The sequence below is a fragment of the Pristiophorus japonicus genome, chromosome 17 (assembly GCF_044704955.1).
Source record: "Pristiophorus japonicus isolate sPriJap1 chromosome 17, sPriJap1.hap1, whole genome shotgun sequence".
Classification (NCBI taxonomy): Eukaryota; Metazoa; Chordata; class Chondrichthyes; family Pristiophoridae; genus Pristiophorus; species Pristiophorus japonicus.
In genome coordinates, this window is record NC_091993.1 from 127,654,005 (window position 1) to 127,680,686 (window position 26,682).

General features: G+C 50.2%; 1 protein-coding gene across 2 annotated transcripts in view; it reads right to left on the bottom strand.

Annotated features, from left to right (window-relative positions):
* Window positions 1–26,682, bottom strand: part of gpr61 (G protein-coupled receptor 61) — a 284,165-nt gene that overhangs the window by 40,541 nt on the left and 216,942 nt on the right. The window contains exons 3-4 of one of the 2 annotated variants that reach the window (XM_070859497.1): window positions 20,656–20,732; window positions 2,242–2,370 (exon numbers count right to left, since the gene is read on the bottom strand). The gene's annotated coding sequence lies outside the window, so the exon portion shown is untranslated. The remainder of the gene's footprint in view (window positions 1–2,241; window positions 2,371–20,655; window positions 20,733–26,682) is intronic. The other variant, XM_070859498.1, reaches the window with a different exon arrangement.

Sequence of the window (26,682 nt, forward strand, 5' to 3'; positions counted from 1 at the left end):
CTCCTCTGTCAATTAAGCTTCGAATATATCATTGAGTAATTAGCCGTCCCTCCCGTATACAGAAGGCTGCCACAGATTGTCTTTCCAAATTAATCGGAGCTGCTTTCTGCACAGATGATTCAAATTGACTTTGCGCGTTGATTGAGGTAACAACACATTTTAAAATAGTTTTTATGTCTTCTCAACAAAAGGTCAGTGATGTGAAGGGTTGGCAATAGTTGGCCTCATCTCCTTGGCGTCTTCAGGAGGGAAGGAACGTTGTCTTTGATGGAGGGTCTTCAGCTTTCGCAGTGTGAATGAAACCAGCGCTCAACATCCAAACATCATTCTCAGTTAGTTTCCCTGCCACTGGGTGCACCCGGGCACCGGCATCAGATGCCACACAGAGAGGGCAGATTGCTATGGGTGCACCTGATTTACTGGGAGTGGGCTGTACATAGAGCGTCGTTATATCACTGAGCTGGCGAGTACCACCATTTGCCCCCGATTTGCCATACAGCATCGACCAGAGAGACAGACCCACTTGTTCCACTCCTACTGGGTCCTGGCAGTGGGATGGCAATGGGAGTTGGTTTCCTCTGGGTGCTGGACAAAATGTAAAACACGAAACAGGTCATTGGGCCCAACAGGTCTGTGCTCCACTCGAGCCTCCTCCCACCCCTCTTCATCTCACCCCATCACCATATCCTTCTATTCCTTTCTCCCTCATGTGTTTATCCAGCTTCCCCTAAAAAGTATCTGTGGTATTTGCCTCAACCATTCCCTGTGACAGCGAGTTCCACATTCTCACTGCTGTCTGGGTAAAGAAGTTTCTCCTGAATTCCCTATTGGATTCATTAGTGACTGTCTGATATTGATGGCCCCTAGTTTGGTCTCCCCGACAAGTGGAAACAATTTCTCTACCTACGAACATACAAACAATGGCGGACAGGTAAAGATCCTCTGGTCCATCCAACCTGTCTCACACAATTGCGATTCCTTGCGTTTCACAAAATAGGCACGCTTCACCCCACCCAAAACCATGTGATCTCCTAGGTGGGGTTAAAAACTAGGTAAAAATCCAGGCCAATTTGGGGAAAAAAAATCTGGGAAATTCCTCTCTGACCTCGTCATCGAAACTAGTCCAGAAGATCACTCTGGCCCTGAATTCCTTGCAGTACCCACCTTCTGAAAGAGGTGATCTCCCTCGCCTCCACCCCCCCCTGCCGACTCCCGCCAGCCAGAAACGGGTCGCGCTCTCATTTGAAGGGATTCAGCGAATCAGCGTCCATCTCACGAGAGGACAGCTTTTCCAGAGGTCCCCTATTCTCTGGGAAAAGAACCACCTCCTGACGTCCAACCCAGATCTGGCCTTACACAATTTAAATTTGTGAGCCCTGGTCCTGTCTAACCTATTGAATTGGAACAAACTTTCAACTGGAACACAATCTATTCCCTTCATCATCATAAACCTCAATCAGATTTTCCTCCTCAGTCTACGCTTCTCTCAAGTGTAGAATCCCAGCTCTTTTAGCCTATCTGGATAACTAAGATGCTTTAGACTGGGAACTCGTCTAGTGGCCCTCTTTTGCACTCTTTCCAAAGCCTCATTATCACCCACCATGTGAGGAAACCAAAACTGGACACAGTATTCCAAGTGAGGCCTGACCACGATCTTGTACAAGGACAAAACAGTACGCCTCGTCTTGTACTCAATTGTCCTATGGATATACCTCAACACCCTATTTACTCTGGCTATCACTGCACGCCATTGCTCGTGTACCTTCAGAGATGTATGCGCAAGAATGCTCAGATCTCTTTCTATCTCCACCTTCTTTAATGCTTTTCCCCAAAGGGTGTACGAATGTTGAGCATTTGCCCTGCCCACATGCATGAAGAACACTGCACTTATCCAAGTTATGCATCATTTACCAGCCATGAGCCTTATCTCCCAACACATTAAGATTCTCCCAGGAGCAGTTGAGACCCAACACTCGCACAGATCTTGGTATCATTGGCAAATTGTCAGATCGTGCTCCCAACACCTTCATTCATAAAAAAGTTAGGAAACATCTTCTCTAGTCTACCTTTTCATAATCTGAAAGACCTTGATCAGGTTACAACCCTCAGCCTTCTTTTCTCTGGAGAAAAGACAAAATATATGAAATGATAAATCTGTATAAGAATGCACTTGAAATTTTGCTACATAAAACAGACACACACACACAAAGGAATATTGTTCTGTGATGAATTGGTTGATACCTGGGGTTGGTCGATCTTCTTCCTTCTAACCATTGCTAAGTTCATTCCCTCAAATGCAGTGCCAAGTGAAGATCAATTCCAGAATCACGGAGCTTGGGGGTTGGACTGTTGAACTTGTTGAAGATTAAGCTGAAACACAGAGGGAGGTAACAATTTGTCTTTCTACCGTTAGTGGGCTGGATCAATAAATGTTACAGTAGAACACAGTATCATAAAACTAACAGGAGTCCTTAATAGAGGGGAACAGAATTTCCCACCTCCTGTCCTTGCATGATCTTCATAGCAAATCACCGGGTGATTAATGTGCCTGTGTGATTTTTGATTCTTCGTTGTTATAGAGAGAGGAATAAATGAGGATTGTCCACAATGTTGTTAATCAAGCTGAAAGCACCCATTAAGCATCAGCGCTCGTTCCTTTGCCAAGATAAACTTTGGGTGTATGCGGAACTCAATGATTAATGGATTGAGAACGCCAGAGCTGGTGATGAGAAGTTGGAGGAAAAGGCTAAGTACAGGAGAGGCAACATTTTTATGGAGAAACTTGGCTGAAGAGCCAAAGGCTGCAGTACAAGGATAGCAGCAAGGTCGACAAGCAGATGATGCAATAGCTCATGGGAGGAAGGGACTGAAGGGGATGAGGAGTTCTCATTTTTGAGGTTCTGGGAGAGAATGAGTTAGAGTCGGAGACAGTGAGATTTCAACTGTGAAGATGCAGGGAAGAGGAAGAATGTGTAGGGTATCATATTGGGAGCTCTTCTGAAGGGCATGTTAGCGCAGAACTCTGCACTGAACATGCCCTCTCTCATCCTCACCTAACTCCTCCTCCCCTCCTCTTCCCCTCTCCACTCCTTCTCTCTCACATTCTCCTCCTCCCTCTCTATCCTGCTCTTCTCTTTCTTTCTCCCTCTCTTCTCCCCTCCTTCCCATTTCTTCTTTCCCTCACCTGTTCCCCTCCCCACTCCTCCTCCCTCTCCTCCACTTGCCTCTCCCTCTCTCCCTGCTCTTCTCTCACTTCCTCCCTCTCTCCTTCTGCCTCTGCTCTTCCCTCCTCTCATCCTCCCCTTTCCCCTCCTTCCCTCTCCTCCCCTCGCCCCCTCTCCTCCACCACCTCTACCCCCTCTCTCGTTCTCTTCCCCCCCCTCACTCCCCTCTTCTCCCTGCATTCCCCCCACCGCCCCTCTGCTCTAACCCCCTCCTGCCCACACAACTTAGCAACTTTGAGCAGGCGTTGGAGCGCACACTACAGTGAACAGTAACTGAATCCATTGCAAGTGACTCCCAGACATGGCTTGTATTCATAAAAGCCAGTGTGTAACATGGCACTTTACCTCCACCTCTCGCTCCCACATGTTATCCCATTTCCATCGATGTCACACAGAGCGGCTGCCTTTGTTTATGGGGAACGTGCTGGTCTCAGGCCCCAGCTTTCCACTCGTTGCCCTCGCCAGTGCGTCCCCATCACAGGCGCCTTAGAGACTGCCAACAAATCCAATGGGGAATTCAGGAGAAACCTCTTTACCCAGAGAGTAGTGAGAATGTGGAACTCGCTGCCACAGGGAGGGGTTGAGGCGAATAGTGTAGGTGCATTTAAGGTAGAAGCAGGCTCGAGGGGCCGAATGGCCAACGCCTGCGCCTAATAGAACATAAGAACATAAGAATTAGGAAGAGGAGTAGGCCATCTAGCCCCTCGAGCCTGCTCCGCCATTCAATAAGATCATGGCTGATCTGGCCGTGGACTCAGCTCCACTTACCCGCCCGCTCCCCATAACCCTTAATTCTCTTATTGGTTAAAAATCTATCTATCTGTGACTTGAATACATTCAATGAGCTAGCCTCAACTGCTTCCCTGGGCAGAGAATTCCACAGATTCACAACCCTCTGGGAGAAGAAATTCCTTCTCAACTCGGTTTTAAATTGGCTCCCCCGTATTTTGAGGCTGTGCCCCCTAGTTCTAGTCTCCCCGACCAGTGGAAACAACCTCTCTGTCTCTATCTTGTCTATCCCTTTCATTATTTTAAATGTTTCTATAAGATCACCCCTCATCCTTCTGAACTCCAACGAGTAAAGACCCAGTCTACTCAATCTATCATCATAAGGTAACCCCCTCATCTCCGGAATCAGCCTAGTGAATCGTCTCTGTACCCCCTCCAAAGCTGGTATATCCTTCCTTAAGTAAGGTGACCAAAACTGCACGCAGTACTCCAGGTGCGGCCTCACCAATACCCTGTACAGTTGCAGCAGGACCTCCCTGCTTTTATACCCCATCCCTCACGCAATGAAGGCCAACATTCCATTCGCCTTCCTGATTACCTGCTGCACCTGCAAACTAACTTTTTGGGATTCATGCACAAGGACCCCCAGGTCCCTCTGCACCGCAGCATGTTGTAATTTCTCCCCATTCAAATAATATTCCCTTTTACTGTTTTTTTCCCCAAGGTGTATTCCATCTGCCAAACCTTAGCCCATTTGCTTAACCTATCTAAATCTCTTTGCAGCCTCTCTGTGTCCTCTACACAACCTGCTTTCCCACTAATCTTTGTGTCATCTGCAAATTTTGTTACACTACACTCTGTCCCCTCTTCCAGGTCATCTATGTATATTGTAAACAGTTGTGGTCCCAGCACCGATTCCTGTGGCACACCATAATCCTTATGTTTTTATGTTAAAAACCAACCTCTTTGCCTCAGCTGTTGGTCACCTGTCCCAATATCACCTTCTGTGGCTCAGTATCAGATTTTGTCTGATAATCGCTCCTGTGAAGCAGTGTTCTCCTTATGCTGCACGGACTCTCGGGGTCCCACGCAGCCCATTAAAGGGTCGTGTCGGCCCAAAACCAATGACCGGGAGCACTGCTGTGAAGAACCTTGCAATGTTTTATACGTTAAAGGCGCTATATAAATGCAAGTTATTGTTGTTGCTGCTTCCAGGTGCGGCTGGTTATGGAACTGCGAGTGCTGCCATATCCGACAGTTTGTGCAAGGCCGTGGAATGTAATGACAGCAACTGCAGCCGGACAGAACTTTTTAATCTCTTCAACACAGCTCTGTTCATTTCAGTTGTCAGATTGTCAAAAGGCCTCCCCACTGTTCTCTGAGCTTCAACTCATTGATAATCGCCCAATTCTTGAATTGACAGTGAGTCAGAGAACGACACAGCACAGGAGGCCATTGGGCCCATCGATCCTGTGCTGGGTCTGTGACAGAGCGATCCAATCAGTCCCACTCCCCCCGCTCTTTCATAGAAACATAGAAAATAGGTGCAGGAGTAGGCCATTCGGCCCTTCGAGCCTGCACCACCATTCAATAAGATCATGGCTGATCATTCACCTCAGTACCCCTTTCCTGCTTTCTCTCCATACTCCTTGATCCCTTTAGCCGTAAGGGCCACATCTAACTCCCTCTTGAACATATCCAACAAACTGACATCAACAACTCTCTGCGGTAGGGAATTCCACAGGTTAACAACTCTCTGAGTGAAGAAGTTTCTCCTCATCTGAGTCCTAAATGGCTTACCCCTTATCCTTAGACTGTGTCCCCTGGTTCTGGACTTCCCCAACATCGTATCTAACCTGTCCAGTCCTGTCAGAATTTTAAATGTTTCTGTGAGATCCCCTCTCATCCTTCTAAACGCCAATGAATAAAGGCCCAGTCGATCCAGTCTCTCCTCATATGTCAGTCCAGCCATCCCTGGAATCAGTCTGGTGAACCTTCGCTGCACTCCTTCAATAGCAAGAATGTCCTTCCTCAAATTAGGAGACCAAAACTGAACAATACTCCAGGTGAGGCCTCAGCAAGGCCCTGTATAACTACAGTATGACCTCCCCCTGCTCCTATACTCAGAATTAGGATTTTTCGTTTTCAGGTACTGTAATATATGCGCCTGCGGGTAGGCTCACAGGTTGATGGAGCTGTTGAGTTGGGAGGGGCTTAGCCAGTCACGTGATCGTCACAAGACTCAATAAAACCCCAGCCAGTTGGGTTGAGGCAGGTGGTTGTGAGCCTGGTGGATGAACTGGTAATGTGTCGTGTGATTGTTAAACCTTTTGCAAATAAACCAACTAGTTCTTGATAGCAATGCGTTGCTGTGAATTCTTAAGCAAAGAACCCATGAAGCAAATACATTACAGGGACAATCACCAGTCTGGGCCGAGTTACCAACTCTTAGCTGGGGTGCTGCAACTGGCCTCAGTAGTTATGAACAAGGGGATCGGGGAAGGGAGGAAATCAGCTCGTGACCTCCCTGATGACCCCTGCTGGGAAATGTCTGGTGAGAGCAGGGTGGAGTTCAGCTGCAATACACACGATGGTCAGAAAGTCTGCTGACTTGAGGAGCAAGACAGCTGCAATCAATTGTCAAAAGTAAAAATTAGTAAAAAAAAAAATTCAAGTATTTATCCAATTCCCCGTTTGAAAGTCACTATTGAATCTGCTCCCACCGCCCTTTCAGGCTGCGCGTTCCCGATCACAACTTGCTGCGTGAATTATTTTTTTCCTCATGTCACTTCTGGTTCTTGTGCCTTAAATCTGTGTCCCTCTGGTTACCGACCCTTCTTCCACTAGAAACAGCAGCTCCTTATTTACTCTATCAAGATCCTTCAAGATTTTGAACACCTCTATCAAATCTCCCCTTAACATGAATGGAAGATGCCCATTTTGGCTCAGAGTGTGGGATGTATTTATTTGGATAAATGTTGAGGTCAGAAACACTGAAGCTGCAACCTCTGGCTGAAACACGGGCATCCAATCCATAAATAGAGATCTTTATAAACCATATAGAGGCGGGGGGGGGGGTGGGGAATGGCCCCGCGCCCCGATTGGGGGCAGTAACACTCCGGGGCGGGATTTTAGCGCCCGGTGCAGAAGTCCTGCCCGCCGCTGAATTGGGCTTACCGCCCTTAAAAGGAAGTGGAGGGCAATCTCCCGCGCTCCACCTCCTTAGGGGGCGGGTCCCGGGGCGTTACTGGGGCGGGAAGTCGAGTGCTACGCGGATGCTCCACGTATCGCTGGCGCGCTTCAACGCCCCTCTCCTTTGCTTAAAGGGGCAGGGCTGCTGCACGGCCTCTGATGGCCTCCACTGGGCCAAGACGGAGTGCAGGGCTGCTCGAAGGCAGCTCAGACCATGGTAGGGCCGCCGTGGTCGAGTCGCCCCCAGAGTCGCCAACAAACAAAAGATGGCAGCCGGGGGCACTGGCGCCATCCCCTTTAAGCACCGCCCCTGAGAGCGGATATCGGCCAGCCTCACGGCCCGTGTGGCAATTTCCCCCCTGGGGCAGTGAAGAGTCGCCACGCTGAGAGAGGGGTCACCGCGGGTGGGGAGGGGTCAGTGAGGGGTTACCGCGGACGGTGAGGGGTCTGTGAGAGGTCACCGCGGGCGGTGAGGGGTCAGTGAGGGGTCGCTGCGGACGGTGAGGGGTCAGTGAGGGGATGCCGCGGGCGGTGAGGGGTCAGTGAGGGGTCGCTGCGGACGGTGAGCGCTCGGTGAGGGGTCGCAGTGCACGGTGAGGGGTTGCTGCGGGCGGTGAGCGCTCGGTGAGGGGTCGCCGCAGACGGTGAGCGCTCGGTGAGGGGTCGCCGCGGACGGTGAGGGGTCAGTGAGGGGTTGCCGCGGGCGGTGAGGGCTCAGTGAGGGGTTGCCGCGGGCGGTGAGGGCTCGGTGAGGGGTTGCCGCGGGCGGTGAGGGCTCGGTGAGGGGTTGCCGCGGGCGATGAGGGGTCAGTGAGTGGTCGCCGCGGGCGGTGAGGGCTCGGTGAGGGGTCGCCGCGGGCGGTGAGGGCTCGGTGAGGGGTCGCCGCGGACGGTGAGGGCTCGGTGAGGGGTTGCCGCGGGCGGTGAGGGCTCGGTGAGGGGTTGCCGCGGGCGATGAGGGGTCAGTGAGTGGTCGCCGCGGGCGGTGAGCGCTCGGTGAGGGGTCGCCGCGGACGGTGAGGGCTCGGTGAGGGGTTGCCGCGGGCGATGAGGGGTCAGTGAGTGGTCGCCGCGGGCGGTGAGGGCTCGGTGAGGGGTCGCCGCGGGCGGTGAGGGCTCGGTGAGGGTCGCCGCGGGTGGTGAGGGCTCGGTGAGGGGTCGCCGCGGGCGGTGAGGGCTCGGTGAGGGGTTGCCGCGGGCGGTGAGGGCTCGGTGAGGGGTCGCCGCGGGCGGTGAGGGCTCGGTGAGGGGTCGCCGCGGGCGGTGAGGGCTCGGTGAGGGGTCGCCGCGCACGGTGACGACAGCATCGGCGGTTGCGTGGGGGCGGGGGAGGGGGACCGGCAGCGCCTCCGCAAATTTCCTGGGCGGTGGTAGCCCCTCCCCCCTCCCCCGGGTGAAAACTATCTTGCCCGGAGGTGCTAACGGGGCCATAAAAAGGGGCAATTTCACCCCCCGGATTTGGTAATCAGAACCAACACGAGGGAATCATCTACCCGACCTCGCCCTCATCAATCTACCTGTCACAGGTGCATCTGTCCATGACAGCATTGGTAGTCAGTGTGGAGACAAAGTCCCGTCTTCACACTGAGGACACCCTCCATCGTGTTGTGTGACACTACCACCGTGCTCAATGGGATCGATTCAGAACAGATCTCGCAGCTCAAAACTGAGGCGCTGTGGGGCATCAGCAGCAGCAGAATTGTATCCCACCACAATCTGTAGCCTCACGGCCCGACATATCCCTCACTCTACCATTACCATCAAGCCAGGGACCAACCCTGGTTCAATGAGGAGTGTAGAAGAGCATGCCAGGAGCAACATCATACGTACATAACAATGAAGTTTCAACCTGGGGAAGCCGCAACACCGGACTACATGCATGCTAAACAGCGGAAGCGGCACGCTATAGACAGGTCAAAGCGATCCCACAATCAATGGATCAGATCAAAGCTCTGCAGTCCTGCCACATCCAGTGGTGAATGGTGGTGGACCATTAAACAACTAACGGGAGGAGGAGGCTCCATGAATATCCCCATCCTCAATGATGGCGGAGCCCAGCACGCGAGTGCAAAAGACAAGGCTGAAGCGTTTACAACCATCTTCAGCCAGAAGTGCCGAGTGGATGATCCGTATCGGCCTCCTCCTGAGATCCCCACCATCACAGAAGCCAGTCTTCAGCCAATTCGATTCACTGCAGGTCAGGAAACAGCTGAGCGCAAAGGCTGTGGGCCCGACACCATCTCGGCTGTTAGTGCTGGAAACCTATGCTCCTATTCCCACACTCCGAGGTGGCTGTCACAGTCCTCTCTTCAGTTTTTGCGATAATTTTAAGAGCGTTTTCCATGTTTTTTTCTGTTTTACTAACAGCAGATGTGGAATTGTTTACATGTTCTATTCGTTAGGGCAGCAGACTGAGTGTCGGGTCAGATTGTGACTCTTTTGCTGCTGGAATTCATGAAGCATGATGAAGAAATGGTTTCGAACAAGTGCTGACAGCTGTACATAGCTTCAGGCCTCTGAAGTGCTGGGACAAAGCAGTGACAGCGAGAGCGGGAGCGAGAGCGAGAGGCAGTCACTGGGATCTGTCCACAGCCCGACCCCAGCATAAACAATGAACTATGACACTGCTGAAGTGAGAAATCTGTCGGGGACAGATAAAACTGTTGATGAGTTTGCCTCTATTTCCATCATGCTGCTCCTCAATCATTGCTGTTAGAAGTCTGGAACACAAGACAGAATACATTCTCACCCTTGTTTACAAATCCCTCCGCGGTCTCGCCCTCCCGAACTCTCTCACCTCCCCCAGCCCCACAACCCCCCGAGATCTCTGCACTCCTCCATTTCTACCCTCTTGAGCTTCCCCGGTTTTAATTGCTCCACCATTGGCGGCCGTGCCTTCAAATTTTTGTCTGATTACGCTCCTGTGAAGCGCCTCGGAACATTTTACTACGTTAAAGGCGCCATATAAATGCAAGTTGTTACTGTTAACTGGAGCACAGGTGGCTGAGTTAGTTCAATGGTTTAACCAGAACCCAAACCTAAACTACCGAGCCCATAACTGGAAGAAAGGGACAAAATCAATTGAAAAGAGCAAGGTAAGCGTCAACACCATTTCTGAAGAACTTGGAAATCCTTCACCCAGTTTCTTGTGAGGGCTACAACACAGAACAAAAGCATTCATAATTTAGCATTATCTGAAACGAGATTGGCCCCAAGCTGATCGTACCAACTCTCAGGATGGCTGGTGCAGGAACTGGAAAAATGAAATTGGAAAAATGTATTGTTAAGGCCGATTGTTAGGTCAATGTCGATGGAGCTTTACTCTGTATCTAACCCCGTGCTGTACCTGCCCTGGGAGTGTTTGATGGGACAGTGTAGAGGGAGCTTTACTCTGTATCTAACCCCGTGCTGTACCTGCCCTGGGAGTGTTTGATGGGACAGTGTAGAGGGAGCTTTACTCTGTATCTAACCCGTGCTGTCCCTGCCCTGGGAGTGTTTGATGGGACAGTGTAGAGGGAGCTTTACTCTGTATCTAACCCCCTGTACCTGCCCTGGGAGTGTTTGATGGAACAGTGTAGAGGGAGCTTTACTCTGTATCTAACCCCGTGCTGTATCTGCCCTGGAAATGTTGATGGGACAGTGTAGAGGGAGCTTTACTCATAAGAACATAAGCAGGAGTCGGCCATTCGGCCCCTCGAGCCTGCTCCGCCATTCAATAAGATCGTGGCTGATCTGATCATGGACTCAGCTCCACTTCTCTGCCCGTTCCTCATAACCCTTGACTCCATTATGTGTCAAAAATCTGTCGATCTCCACCTTAAATATATTCAATGACCCAGCCTCCACAGCTCTCTGGGGCAGAGAATTACAAAGATTCACGACCCTCTGAGAGAAGAAATTCCTCCTCATTTTCATTTTAAATGGGGGATCCCTTATTCTGAAACTATGTCCCCTAGTTTGAGAATCCCCCACGAGGGGAAACATCCTCTTTGCATCTACCCTGTCGAGCCCTCTCAGAATCCGATATAATTCAATAAGATCATCTCTCATTCTTCTAAATTCCATTGAGTATAGGCCCAACCTGCTAAACCTTTCTTCATAAGACAACCCCTTCATCTCAGCAATCAGCCTCGTGAACCTTCTCTGAACTGCCTCCAGTGCAAGTATATTCTTCCTTAAATAAGGAGACCAAAACTGTACGCAGTACTCCAGGTGTGGCCTCATCAATACCCTGTACAGTTGTAGCAGGACTTCTCTGCTTTTATACTCTATCCCCCTTGCAATAAAGGCCAACATTCCATTTGCCTTCCTGATTACTTGCTGTACCCTGCATACTAACTTTTTGTGTTTCATGTACAAGGACCCCCAGATCTCTCTGTACTGCAGCATTTTGTAATCTCTCCCCATTTAAATAATAATTTGATTTTTTATTTTTCCTCCCAAAGTGGATAACCTTACATTTTCCCACATTATACTCTATCTGCCATATTTTTGCCCACTCACTTAGCCTGTCTATATCACTTTGCTGATTTTTGTGTCCTCCTCACAATTTGCTTTCCCACCCATCTTTGTATCATCAGCAAACTTGGCTACATTACACTCGGTCCCTTCATCCAAGTCATTAATATAGATTGTAAATAGTTGAGGCCCCAGCACCGATCCCTGCGGCACCCCACTAGTTACCAACCAGAAAATGACCCATTTATCCTGACACTCTGTTTTCTGTTAGTTAGCCAATCCTCTATCCATACTAATATATTACCCCCAACCCCGTGAACTTTTATCTTGTGCAGTAACCTTTTATGTGGCACCTTATCAAATGCCTTCCGGAAATCCAAATACACCACATCCACTGGTTCCCCCTTATCCACCCTGCTCATTACATCCTCAAAGAACTCCAGCAAATTTATCAAACTTGATTTGCCTTTCCCTGTATACTGATGCTCTGATACTCTGTGCTGTACCTGCCCTGGGAGTGTGTGATGGGACAGTGTAGAGGGAGCTTTACTCTGTATCTAACCCCGTGCTGTACCTGCCCTGGGAGTGTTTGATGGGACAGTGTAGAGGGAGCTTTACTCTGTATCTAACCCCGTGCTGTACCTGCCCTGGGAGTGTGTGATGAGACAGTGTAGAGGGAAAATGTTTCCCTGACTTTGAGGGGTGATAAATTTGCAAAGGAATGTAACGGGAATTGTGCCAATACCTTGCAGTTTGTTGCTGATGGGATGCCCAACTTAAAGCTTCAAAAATGGACATGTGAGTTCAGTGAACGGTTCAGGTGTGGCCTGGTTGAGCTGGTTCATTTGATGCATGATCTGTTTGCAGTCTTTCATCTTTATTTAACTGAAAATTGCCAATTCTTTGCAGCACATCACAAGTGCTGAATCTTTTTGTCAATTAAATATAACAAGCTACTAACTGGGACGGTGTTACCATGGTTACACACCCCCTATGTCTTCTCATTACACCATGCAGAGCCTCACTCAAACTCATCCCCCGGTTTACATATCACATTCTTCCCCACACTCGCCAGCGAATGTCAGAGTCAAGAAGCCAAGTTTCACCAACAAGCAAATTAGAGCGATTTCCTTCAGAAAATAACATACCGAGTTACAGAATATGAGTAATTTGAGACGTAACATTTTGGTAGAGTGGATAGAGAGAGAGGGTGTTCACACTCTTGGGGGAAGAGCAAAACTAGAGACCATCAACATAAGATAGTCACTGAGAAATTCAATAAGAGAATTCAAGAGAGACTATAGAATGCTACAGAGAGACCTGGGGGTCCTTATACATGAAACACAAAAAGTTAGTATGCAGGTACAGCAAGTCATTAGGAAGGCAAATGGAATGTTGACATTTATTGCAAGGGGGATAGAGTATAAAAGCAGAGAAGTCCTGCTACAATTGTACAGGTATTGGTGAGACCATACCTGGAGTACTGCGTACAGTTTTGGTCTCCATATTTAAGGAGGGATATACTTGCATTGGAGGCAGTTCAGGGAAGGTTCACTGGGTTGATTCCTGGGGAGAAGGGGTTATCTTATGAGGAAAGGTTGAGCAGGTTGGGGCTATACTCATTGGAGTTTAGAAAAATGAGAGGTGATCTTATCGAAACGGAAAAGATTTTGAGGGGGCTTGACAAGGTAGATGCTGAGAGGCTGTTTCCCCTCGTGGGAGAATCTAGAACTAGTTTCAGAATAAGGGGCCGCCCATTTAAGTCAGAGATGAGGAGGAATTTTTTCTCTCAGAGGGTCATGAATCTTTGGAATTCTTTACCCCAGAGAGCTGTGGAGGCCGGGTCATTCATATATATTCAAGGTGGAGATAGACAGATTTTTGAACGATAAGGGAGTCAAGGGTTATGGGGAGCGGGCGGGAAAGTGGAGCTGAGTCCAGGATCGGATCAGCCAAGATCTTATTGAATGGCGTAGCAGGCTCGAGGGGCCAAATGGCCGACTCCTGTTCCTATTTCTTATGTTGTGATTGGTCACCAACTCCATTATGTAGTATTGTGGGATTTGGGTCTTTTACACCCAGTAATTTGTGTGTTCCCTCAACATAGATTGGACGCAGTGAAGCCTGATCCAAAAATAAACCCCAACGTCAAGAACTACACCAGTTGGGAGCTTTCCACTTGCCACTGCGATTACTTAGAATCACTGAATCATATGGCCCATTGAAAGTGCTCTCTCCAATTTGTCCCACTCCATCCCCAGAGCCAATGTTCACCCTAATGTTTTTTGGATGTGCGGCCCCTTTAAGGGGCTTCCCGACCCCTCCAGACTGCCGCGTGAGCGCAGATTTTCCATTGATAAACCGGCGAGCGGCCTGTGTGGGAGCTTCAGACAGCTGCGTGGCTGCACAGCCAAAGTGGAACATTGCCCATAGCCCTGCAAATGTTTCCGTTTCAACTTTTTATCAAATTCCCGTTTGAAAGTTACTGCTCTGATCCCACCGCCCTTTCAGGCAGCGCGTTCCCGATCACAACAACTCTCTCCCTAAAAAAATTCTCCTCATCTCCCCCTCTGGCTCATTTGCCGATTATCCTCAATCTGTGTCCCTCTGGTTACTGACCCTCCCACCACTGGAAACACTTTCTCCTGATTTACTCTATCGAAACCCCTCGTGATTTTCAACACCTCTATTAAATCTTCCCATAACCTTCTCTGCTCTAAGGAGAACAAGCTCAGCTTTTCAAATGGCTCCAACATAACTGAAGTCCCTCATCCTTGGAATTGTCCTGGTAAATCTCCTCTGAATACCCTGCAAGGCCTTGACTATCCTTGTCCACCAACATCAGCAAAAGCGAGTTCCAGGGATTGTTATCTTCGGGAGGGTGCAAATCCTGCTGCATCAATGCTCCACACAAGTAACGTTGCTGTGACAGAGTTAGACTCAGCTCACCTTTTATCTCCAGCTAAAAGGTTTTTCATGGAAAAATGGAACAGGCTCAGCTGTGATGCCCCATGTGGGTGAATAGCTAGGTTGGCTCAGGACCTCAAGGCTAAGGTACAGCAGGGTTGTTGCCGTTTACAGAGGCATACGATAAACAGCCGGTCACTTTGGGGGGTGTGGTGGTGGAAGCAAGGTATTTTTAATGCAGAGGACTCATTATTGCTTTTTCCTCCAAGTGCCTCTCCCCCTCCACTCCCCCCACCCCCACCGCTATTGCCCACAGACATTGTCAGCCATGGCTCAGTGGATAGCACTCTCGCCTCAGAGTCAGGGGGTTGTGGGTCACAGTCCCACTCCAGAGATTTGAGTTCCAAAATCTAGGCTGATGCTCCCAGTGCAGTACTGAGGGAGTGCCGCACTGTTGGAGGGGCAGTACTGAGGGAGTGCTGCACTGTCGGAGGGGCAGTACTGAGGGAGTGCCGCACTGTCGGAGGGGCAGTACTGAGGGAGCGCCGCACTGTCGGAGGGGCTGTACTGAGGGAGCGCCGTACTGTCGGAGGGGCAGTACTGAGGGAGTGCTGCACTGTCGGAGGGGCAGTACTGAGGGAGCGCCGCACTGTCGGAGGGGCTATACTGAGGGAGCGCCGCACTGTCGGAGGTGAAGTACTGAGGGAGCGCCGCACTGTCGGAGGGCTGTACTGAGGGAGCGCTGGACTGTCGGAGGGGCAGTACTGAGGGAGCGTCGCACTGTCGGAGGGGCAGTACTGAGGGAGTGCTGCACTGTTGGAGGGGCAGTACTGAGGGAGTGCTGCACTGTTGGAGGGGCAGTACTGAGGGAGTGCTGCACTGTTGGAGGGGCAGTACTGAGGGAGCGCCGCACTGTTGGAGGGGCAGTACTGAGGAAGTGCTGCACTGTTGGAGGGGCAGTACTGAGGGAGTGCTGCACTGTTGGAGGGGCAGTACTGAGGGAGCGCCGCACTGTTGGAGGGGCAGTACTGAGGGAGTGCTGCACTGTTGGAGGTGCCGTCTTTCAATGAGACGTTAAACCGAGGATCTGTCGGCTCTCTATGTGTCTGCTGATGATACCCAGCTCTACCTCACCACCACTTCTCTCAGCCCCTCCACAGTTGCCAAATTGTCAGACTGCTTGTCCGACATCCAGTTCCGGATGAGCAGATATTTTCTCCAATTAAATATTGGGAAGACCGAAGCCATTGTTTTCGGTCCCCGCCACAAACTCTGTTCCCTGGCCACTGACTCCATCCCTCTCCCCAACTCCTGTCTGAGGCTGAACCAGACTGTTTGCAACCTCGCTGTCATATTTAACCCTGAAATGAGCTTTCGACCACATATCCGCAGCATAACTAAGATCGCCTATCTCCACCTCCGTAACATCGCCCGTCTCTGCCTTGACTCAGCTCATCCGCTGCGGAAGCCTTCATCCACGTCTTTGTTACCTCTAGACTTGACTAGTCCAACGCACTCCTGGCTGACCTCCCACATTCTACCCTACGTAAACTAGAGGTGATCCAAAACTTGTCTGCCCGTGTCCTAACTTGCACCAAGTCCCACTCACCCATCACCCCCTGTGCTCGCTGACCTACATTGGCTCCCGGTTAAGCAACGCCTCGATTTCAAAATTTTCATCCTTGTTTTCAAATCCCTCCATGCCCTCGCCCCTCACTATCTTTGTAAACTCCTCCAGCCCCACAACCCCCCCCCGAGATGTCTGCACTCCTCTAATTCTGCCCTCTTGAGCATCCCTGATTATAATCGCTCCACCATCGGTGGCCGTGCCTTCTGTTGCCGAGGCCCCAAGCTCTGGAACTCCCTCCCTAAACCTCTCCGCCTCGCTACCTCTCTTTCCTCCTTCAAGACACTCCTTAAAATCTCCCCCTTTGACCAAATGTTTGGTCACTTGCGCTAATTTCTACTTATGTGGCTTGGTGTCAAATTTTTTATCTCATAATATTTCTATGAAGTGCCTTGGGCCGTTTGACTACGTTAAAGGCGCTATATAAATACAAGCTGTTGTTGTTGAATCAGATGCCCTAACAGTCTGACAGCTCCGCCAGTGACCACCAGGTGGCGAAGTGAGCCTTCGGAAACCCTGGCGCTGGTTTCATCCTCAGTAATCCTAAACACACGCAAAAATCATCTGATCTCTCGAAAATGCCAGAGTTCTCGAAGGGATGTAGGGCTGGGTTAGGTTACAGACATAGGGAGGGCGAGGTGGGGGGCGGGAGGGGTTTCTATATAGAGTAACAGATACCCAGGAGTGGAGGACCTTTGTCTTACGGATGTTAAGCGTAAGGCCCATGCTTTCATTTGCCTCAGTGAATACGTTGACTATGTCCTGGAGTTCAGCCTCAGAATGTGCACAGACGCAGGCGTTGTCCGCGTACTGTAGCTCAACGACAGAGGTTGAGGTGATCTTGGACCTGGCCTGGAGGCGGCGTAGGTTAAACAGCTTCCCACTGGTTCTGTAGTTTAGTTCCACTCCAGCGGGGAGCTTGTTGATTGTGAGATGGAGCATGGCGGTGAGGAAGATTGAGAAGAGGGTTGGGCCGATGATGCAGCCCTGTTTGACCCCGGTCCGGAGGTGGATTGGGTCTGTAATGGATCCGTTGGTAAGGATCACGGCCTGCATGTCGTCATGGAGCAGGCGAAGGATGATGACAAACTTTTAGGGGCATCCGAAACGGAGGAGGACGCTCCATAGACCCTGGCGGTTGACAGTGTCAAAGGCCTTTGTAAGATTGAAGAAGGCCATGTATAAGGGCTGGCGCTGCTCCCTGCATTTTTCCTGCAACTGTCGCGCTGCAAAGATCATGTCCGTTGTGCCCCGTAGGGGACGAAACCGCACTGTGACTCCGGGAAGAGCTCCTCAGCCACAGGGAGAAGACGGTTGAGGAGAACTCGAGCGACAACTTTCCCAGTGGCTGATAGCAGGGAGATTCCCCTGTAGTTGCCGCAGTCGGACTGACCTCGCCACACAGCACTGCCCTCCAATCATCAAGATTCACGGCGCGGCCCTGGACAATGTGGACCATTTCCCATATCTCGGGAGCCTCTTGTCAACAAAGGCAGACATTGATGAGGCGATTCAGCATCGCCTCCAGTGCGCCAGTGCAGCCTTCGGCTGTCTGAGGAAAAGAGTGTTCAAAGACCAGGCCCTCAAATCTACCACCAAGCTCATGGTCTACAGGGCTGTAGTAATACCTGCCCTCCTGTATGGATCTGAGGCATGGACGATGTATAGAAGGCACCTCAAGTCGCTGGAGATATACCACCAACGATGTCTCCGCAAGATCCTGCAAATCCCCTGGGAGGACAGACGCACCAACATTAGCGTCCTCGACCAGGCCAACATCCCCAGCATTAAAGCACTGACCACACTCGATCAGCTTCGCTGGGCAGGCCACATAGTTCGAATGCCAGATACGAGACTCCCTAAGCAAATGCTTTATGCGGAGCTCCTTCATGGTAAATGAGCCAAAAGAGGACAGCGGAAATGTTATAAGGACACCCTCAAAGCCTCCCTGGTAAAGTGTGACATTACCACTGACACCTGGGAGACCCTGGCCGCAGACCGCCCGAGGTGGAGAAAGTCCATCCGGGAGGGCGTGGAGCTCTTCGAGTCTCAACGCAAAGAGCGTGAAGAGGCCAAGCGCAGGCAGCGGAAGGAGCACGCGGCAAACCAGCCCCATCTACCCCTTCCCCCGACGAATGACTGTCCCACCTGTAACAGGGTCTGTGGCTCTCGTATCGGACTGTTCAGCCATCAAAGAACTCACTTTGTGAGTGGAAGCAAGTCCTCCTCGATTCCGAGGGTCTGCCTATGATGACCCAGGAGTGAGTTACAGGCTGGAATCTAATCGAGGGGTTTGGGGGGTTTATGTGTAGAATAACAGATACCCGGGAGTGAGTTACAGACTGGAATCTAATCGAGGGGTTCAGGGGGTTTATATATAGAATAACAGATACCCGGGAGTGAGTTACAGGCTGGAATCTAATCGAGGGGTTTTGGGGGGTTTATATATAGAATAACAGATACCCGGGAGTGAGTTACAGGCTGGAATCTAATTGAGGGGTTCGGGGATTTATATATAGAATAACAGATACCCGGGAATGAGTTACAGGCTGGAATCTAATCGAGGGGTTCGGGGGTTTATATATAGAATAACAGATACCCGGGAGAGAGTTACAGGCTGGAATCTAATCGAGGGGTTCGGGGGGTTTATATATAGAGTAACAGGTGCCCGGGAGTGAGTTACAGGCTGGAATCTAATCGAGGGGTTCGGGGGTTTATATATAGAATAACAGATACCCGGGAATGAGTTACAGGCTGGAATCTAATCGAGGGGTTCGGGGGAGTTTATATATAGAATAACAGATACCCGGGAGTGAGTTACAGGCTGGAATCTCATCGAGGGGTTTGGGGGGTTATATATAGAATAACAGATACCCGGGAGTGAGTTACAGGCTGGAATCTAATCGAGGGGTTCGGGGGTTTATATATAGAATAACAGATACCCGGGAGTGAGTTACAGGCTGGAATCTAATCGAAGGGTTCGGGGGGTTTTATATATATAGAATAACAGATACCCGGGAGTGAGTTACAGGCTGGAATCTAATCGAGGGGTTTGGGGGGTTTATGTGTAGAATAACAGATACCCGGGAGTGAGTTACAGGCTGGAATCTAATCGGGGGGTTCGGGGGGTTTATGTGTGGAATAACAGATACCCGGGAGTGAGTTACAGGCTGGAATCTAATCGGGTTCGGGGGAGTTTATATATAGAATAACAGATACCCGGGAGTGAGTTACAGGCTGGAATCTAATCGAGGGGTTTTGGGGAGTTTATATATAGAATAACAGATACCTGGGAGTGAGTTACAGGCTGGAATCTAATCGAGGGGTTCGGGGGTTTATATATGGAATAACAGATACCCGGGAGTGAGTTACAGGCTGGAATCTAATCGAGGGGTTCGGTTGGGTTTATATATAGAATAACAGATACCCGGGAGTGAGTTACAGGCTGGAATCTAATCGAGGGGTTTGGGCGGGTTTATATATAGAATAACGGATACCCAGGAGTGAGTTACAGGCTGGAATCTAATCGAGGGGAATCAGATTATATTCTGAAGTATAAAGTGAAGCTCACACCACTGATCACCATGGTTACCTGAGTTTGGCATCAATCTTTATTCTCCAGACAAAGGACAGTCTGAATGGGAATTATGGTGTTGTGGGTCTGACTGATGACAGCTGTCAGTCTGTCTGGATACTGGCAGTCAGGGTGAAACAGTGGCCTTTGTGAGTGCTATCAGTTACTGTAAGCAACAGTGACTGGGATATGAGTGGGGACTGCCCCAGGCAGCGTATGCTGGGACAGATCCGCAGCCTTTGCTTATCACTCTTCTCCCCTCCTTCTGCTGACCATGGATTGACAAGGCCGGCATTTATTGCCCACCCCTAACTGCCCCTTGAGAAGGTGGTGGTGAGCTGCCTTCTTGAACCGCTGCAGTCCGTGTGGTGAAGGTGCTCCCACAGTGACGGTGTGGTACCGAGTGTATCGCAGGGCCATTTCAGGGGCATTGCTGTGGGCTTGGAGTCACATATAGGCCCGATCCTATAAGACTGAACAGATTAAATGATTATCATCATAACCACCGGTCCCATTTCTTCACAGCAGCTGGTACTGACTCTGCCATTCCCATTTATCCCCCCTCTAGACCCATCTTTTGTTTCTTTACTTGTTCCATTACCATCTCCTTTCGTCTCGCACCATCATCCCTTTTGTCATTTAATCTCTCCGGCCCTCCGCCCTATCACAGACCTTCCCTTTTGTTCTCTCCTCCCCTCCTCCCCTTTCCCTGCCCCTGCACTCGCTTAAAACCTGTCACATGTCTAACTTTCCCAGTTCTGACCAAGGGTCATTGACCCGAAACGTTAACTCTCTCCACAGATGCTGCCTGACCCGCTGAGTATTTCCAGCATTTTCTGTTTTTATTTTAGATTTCCAGTCGCACAGTATTTTGCTTTCATATCAGAGTTTGAATTGTTCGCTATCTGGGGGAGGGAGGCATGTTTTTATAATCGGGTACTTACGCTCAATACTCCTGAGTAGCTGTGTGGCGGTCAGAAGCTCCTGTGCAGGCATCGTGCTGGTTCCTCAATCGAAGGGGCTTTGCACACAAAGAAAAATTAGAGGGAACATTGCTAACGCTCCTAATTATCAGCCCGAACTTTCTGGGGCGAGTTTAATGAGCAATTCATGCACAAACCCAGCAAATTCTTAATTATAGTGGGGAGGCTAAGGGCGAGATGTCGTTTGTGTAAAGCAAACTGCGGAGCGGAGTAAATCGACTGGGAAGTCCTGGAGACTCACAACTCACGCCACAACTAATAGAAATAGAGAGCCCCCGCAGTGGACTACTGTGGTAATACAACTATTGAGGTGTATAATAAAAGTATCATGTGACAAGGTCACATTACAAGTTCCTGCCGAACCATCTTGTGTATGTGTGTGTTTGTGAGGTTGTAAAGAACAGATCGCACTATTCAGCCCCAGAATTTGCTGGACAACCCTTAGACAACTGCAAGTCCTCAAACAACAAATTTCTTCTCTCAGAGGGTCGTGAATCTTTGGAAGTCTCTGCCCCAGAGAGCTGTGGAAGCTGGGTCGTTGCATATATTCAAGGCTGAGATAGACAGATTTTTGAATGACAGGGGCGTCAAGGGTTATGGGGAACAGCCATGATCTTATTGAATGGTGGAGCAGGCTCGAGGGGCCGAATGGCCGACTCCTGCTCCTATTTCTTATGTTCTTATGTCCTGCACATTGATACTGACATTGGAACAGGTCCTAAGCACCGAAGATTTCAGTGTCGCTGGAGCTATCATGTGTGTAATTAGGAAACATGTCACAAAGTGAAGCATCTGCAGCAACTCGCCAAAGCCTCTTCACCAGCACCTCCCAAACCCCTCCACCACCTAGAAGGACAAGGGCAGCAGGCACATGGGAACACCACCACCTCCACGTTCCCCTCCCAGTCACACACCGTCCTGACTGGGAAATATATCGCCGTTCCTTCATCGTCGCTGGATCAAAATACTGGAACTCCCTCCTAACAGCACTGAGGGATCACCTTCATCATTATCATCATAGGCAGTCCCTCGGATCGAGGATGACTTGCTTCCACGCCAAAAAGGGATGAGTTGACAGGTGTTTCAAAGAAGGACCTAATATTCCAGATCCCGAACGACATCTTGAAGGGTGGAAGATGCCTGTGCTTGGATTTTTTTAACGGCTTGAAAGAGCTAGGTCTTGGTCCAGTGTCAAGGATCAACCAAGAAGACTGGAGACCAGCTCTGTTGCACGAACCTAGTGTGCGCGCACATATCGCAGTGTGGGCTGGCCCGTGTTGCATGTACTGAAGGCACCTTCACCACACGGACTGCAGCGGCTCTAGAAGGCGACTCACCACCGCCTTCTCAAGGGGCAATTAGGGATAGAAACATAGAAAACAGGTGCAGGAGTAGGCCATTCGGCCCTTCGAGCCTGCACCGCCATTCAATGAGTTCATGGCTGAACATGCAACTTCAGTACCCCATTCCTGCTTTCTTGCCATACCCCTTGATCCCCCTCGTAGTAAGGACTACATCTAACTCCTTTTTGAATATATTTAGTGAATTGGCCTCAACAACTTTCTGTGGTAGAGAATTCCACAGGTTCACCACTCTCTGAGTGAAGAAGTTTCTCCTCATCTTGATCCTAAATGGCTTACCCCTTATCCTTAGACTGTGACCCCTGGTTCTGGACTTCCCCAACATTGGGAACATTCTTCCTGCATCTAACCTCTCTAAACCCGTCAGAATTTTAAACGTTTCTTTGAGATCCCCTCTCATTCTTCTGAACTCCAGTGAATACAAGCCCAGTTGATCCAGTCTTTCTTGATATGTACTCAAATCCCCTTGCTATGAAGGCCAACATGCCATTTGCTTTCTTAACCACCTGCTGTACCTGCATGCCAACCTTCAATGACTGATGTACCATGACACCCAGGTCTCGTTGCACCTCCCCTTTTCCTAATCTGTCACCATTCAGATAATAGTCTGTCTCTCTGTTTTTACCACCAAAGTGGATAACCTCACATTTATCCACATTAGACTTCATCTGCCATGCATTTGCCCACTCACCTAACCTATCCAAGTCGCTCTGCAGCCTCATAGCATCCTCCTCGCAGCTCACACTGCCACCCAACTTAGTGTCATCCGCAAATTTGGAGATACTACATTTAATCCCCTCGTCTAAATCATTAATGTACAATGTAAACAGCTGGGGCCCCAGCACAGAACCTTGCGGTACCCCACTAGTCACTGCCTGCCATTCTGAAAAGCACCCATTTGGGCAATAAATGCCGGCCTTGCCAGCGACGCCCACATCCCAGGAATGAATTAATAAAAATCCAGCGAATTAGATTCAATAGAATCCTGTTAGGTAGGTCGGGAGGTACAGCAGGCAGAGACAGTCATGTTCCTTTTAAGATTTTGTTTGAATTCTGTGCTAAACAAGATAAGAATGTCCATGTCTGGGAACCAAACACAATTCCATTCTTGACACAAGCATCAGCACTGGGCATTCCAGGTACAGCACGGGTTAGATACAGAGTAAAGCTCCGTCTACACTGTCCCATCAAACACTCCCAGAGCCTGTACAGGGGGTAAGATATAGAGTAAAGCTCCCTCTACACACTTCCATCACACACACCTAGGGCAGGTACAGCACAGGGTTAGATAGAGAGTAAAGCTCCCTCTACACTGTCCCATCAAACACTCCCAGGGCAGGTACAGCATGGGTTACATAGAGAGTAAAGCTCTCTCTACAATTTTCCATCAAACACTCATAGGATAGGTACGGCATGGGTTACATACAGAGTAAAGCTCCCTCTACACTGTCCCATCAAACACTCCCAGGGCAGTTACAGGGTGTTAGATACAGAGTAAAGCTCCCTCTACACTGTGCCCATCAACACTCCCAGAGCAGGTACAGCACGGGTTAGATACAGGGTAAAGCTCCCTCTACACTGTCGCATTACACACTCCTGATACGTCAATACTATACAGTATAAATGCACACGAGGCCCATGCTTGAGAGAAGGTCAGTCTGTGACCTGTCCTTTATTTCATAGCACTCAAGTGAAGGAAGTGGGTGGAGCTTCCCCTTTTATATCTGAAGGACAAGGTTAGGAGTGTCTCCCACAAGTTCACCAACTAGTGGTCAGTGTTCTCACAGTGTACAACTTAGGTCAGATTATACATGGGTTACAATACTGGTTGAATATATGACATCACCTCCCCCCCAAAGTCTTATTGGGATCACAGGTTGAGACTCTCTGATGGTTTACGCTCCCTTGTAGAGCGCCTGAGTTGGGGCTCCGGTTGTTGGGCGCTGGCCTGAGTGTCTGCTGTTTGCGATGCCTCAGGCCTGTCCGGACTGCCCACAGTGACTGGGCTCTCCTCCACTTGGTTCCGGTGTTCGGTCACCTGTGGTGGAGTGAACTCTACATCGTGTTCTTTCTCTGCTTCTTCTATGGGGTTGCTGAACCTCCTTTTTGTTTGATCCACATGTTTGCGGCAGATTTGTCCATTGGTAAGTTTAACTACCAGAATCCTATTCCCCTCTTTGGCAACCACAGTGCCTGCGAGCCATTTGGGCCCTGCAGCGTAGTTGAGGACAAAAACAGGGTCATTTACATCAATACATCACGCCCTCGTATTCTTGTCATGGTAATCATATTGTGACTGGCGCCTGCTCGCGACAATTTCTTTCATGGTGGGGTGTATAAGGGATAACCGGGTTTTGAGCGTCCTTTTCATTAGCAGCTCTGCGGGTGGAACCTCTGTGAGCGAGTGTGGTCGGGATCTGTAGGCCAACAGGAGGCGTGATAAGCGGCTTTGTAGGGAAGCCCTTGGATTCTGAGCATCCCCTGTTTGATTATCTGCACTGCTCGTTCTGCCTGGCCGTTTGAGGCCGGCTTGAACAGTGCCGTTCTGACATGGTTAATCCCATTGCCTGCCATGAAGTCCTGGAATTCAGTGCTTGTGAAGCACGGGCCATTGTCGCTGACCAAGATGTCCGGTAGACCGTGGGCGGCGAACATTGCCCGTAGACTTTCTACCATGGCAGAGGATGTGCTTGAATTAAAAAATGTCACACTCGATCCATTTGGAGTAGGCGTCTACTACAACCAAAAACATTTTTTCCATGAAAGGACCTGCGTAGTCCACATGGATGCGTGACCAAGGCTTGGCAGGCCATGGCCAGGGGCTAAGGGGGGCTTCCCTGGGCGCATGGCCCAGCTGGGCACACGTGTTGCACCTGCGAACACAAAGTTCCAGATCTGCGTCTATCCCTGGCCACCAAACGTGTGACCTGGCAATTGCCTTCATCATGACAATGCCCGGGTGCTCATTGTGGAGTTCTCTGATGAACACCTCTCTGCCCCTCTGGGGCATGACTACGCGGTTTCCCCACAGTAGACAATCAGCCTGAATCGAGAGTTCATCCCTGCGCCTGTGAAGTGGTTTAAATTTCTCAGGGCATGCCCTGTACATGGCTGCCCAGTCCCCATTCAGGACACATTTCTTGACTAGAGACAATAGCGGGTCTCTATTTGTCCAGACTTTAATCTGACGGGCTGTCACGGGTGAGCCTTCGCTTCCGAAAGCTTCAACAGCCATGACCATCTCAGCAGCATGCTCGGTAGCCCCCTCAGTGGTGGCTAGTGGGAGCCTGCTGAGTGCATTGACGCAGTTTCCGGTGCCCGGTCTGTGCCGAATTGTGTAGTTATAGGCGGCTAACGTGAGTGCCCACCTCTATATGCGGGCCGATGCGTTTGCATTTATGGCCTTGTTGTCAGCCAAAAGGGACGTTAGGGGTTTGTGATCTGACTCCAGCTCAAATTTCCTGCCAAACAGGTACTGGTGCATTTTCTTTACCGCATATACACATGCGAGCGCCTTCTTTTCTACCATCCCGTAGTCCCTTTCTGCCTGGGACAGACTTCTGGAGGCATAAGCTACCGGCTGTAACTGACCCTTGGCATTGACATGCTGCAACACACACCCAACACCATAGGACGACGCATCGCACGTTAACACAAGTTTCTTACATGGGTCATATGGCGTTAACAGATTGTTGGAACATAACAAATTGTGTGCTCTATTAAAAGCCCTTTCCTGGCTGTCCCCCCAGACCCATTCGCGACCTTTGCGGAGGAGCACGTGTAGCGGCTCTAGCAGCGTGCTCCATTTGGAAAGAAAGTTACCAAAATAGTTCAGGAGCCCCAGGAATGAACGCAGCTCCGTCGTGTTACGGGGTCTGGGTGCTCTCTGGATCGCTTCCGTCTTGGACGCAGTAGGACTGATCCCGTCTGCTGCTACCCTCATTCCCAGGAATTCTACCTCTGGAGCTAGGAAGACGCACTTCACCTTTTCCAGTTGCAGCCCTACCCGGTCCAGTCTGCGTAGCACCTCCTCCAGGTTGTGGAGGTGTTCTTCAGTATCGTGACCCGTGATGAGGATGTCGTCCTGAAAAACCACCGTCCCTGGAATCGACTTGAGGAGGCTTTCCATATTTCATTGGAAGATCGCAGCGGCCGAGCGAATCCTGAACGGACATCTGTTGTACTCAAACAACCCCTTGTGTGTCGTGATGGTGGTCAGCTTCTTCGACTCACTCACCAGCTCCTGGGCCATGTAAGCTGAGGTCAGGTCCAATTTTGAAAAAAGTTTGCCACCGGATAGCGTCGCAAAGAGGTCCTCCGCTCTCGGTAACGGGTACTGGTCTTGGAGTGACATCCGATTGATGGTGGCCTTGTAATCGCCACATATCCTGACCGACCCATCCGCCTTGAGCACCGGCACAATCGGGCTCGCCCAGTCACTGAATTCGACTGGCGAGATGATGCCTTCTCTCAGCAGGCGGTCCAATTCGCCTTCTATCTTTTCCCACATCACGTACGGCACCACTCTGGCCTTGTGGTGTACTGGCCTGGCGTCCGGGTTTATGTGAATCACTACCTTGGCCCCCATGAAAGCGCTGGGTTGAAATAATGAGTCAAATTTGTCCAG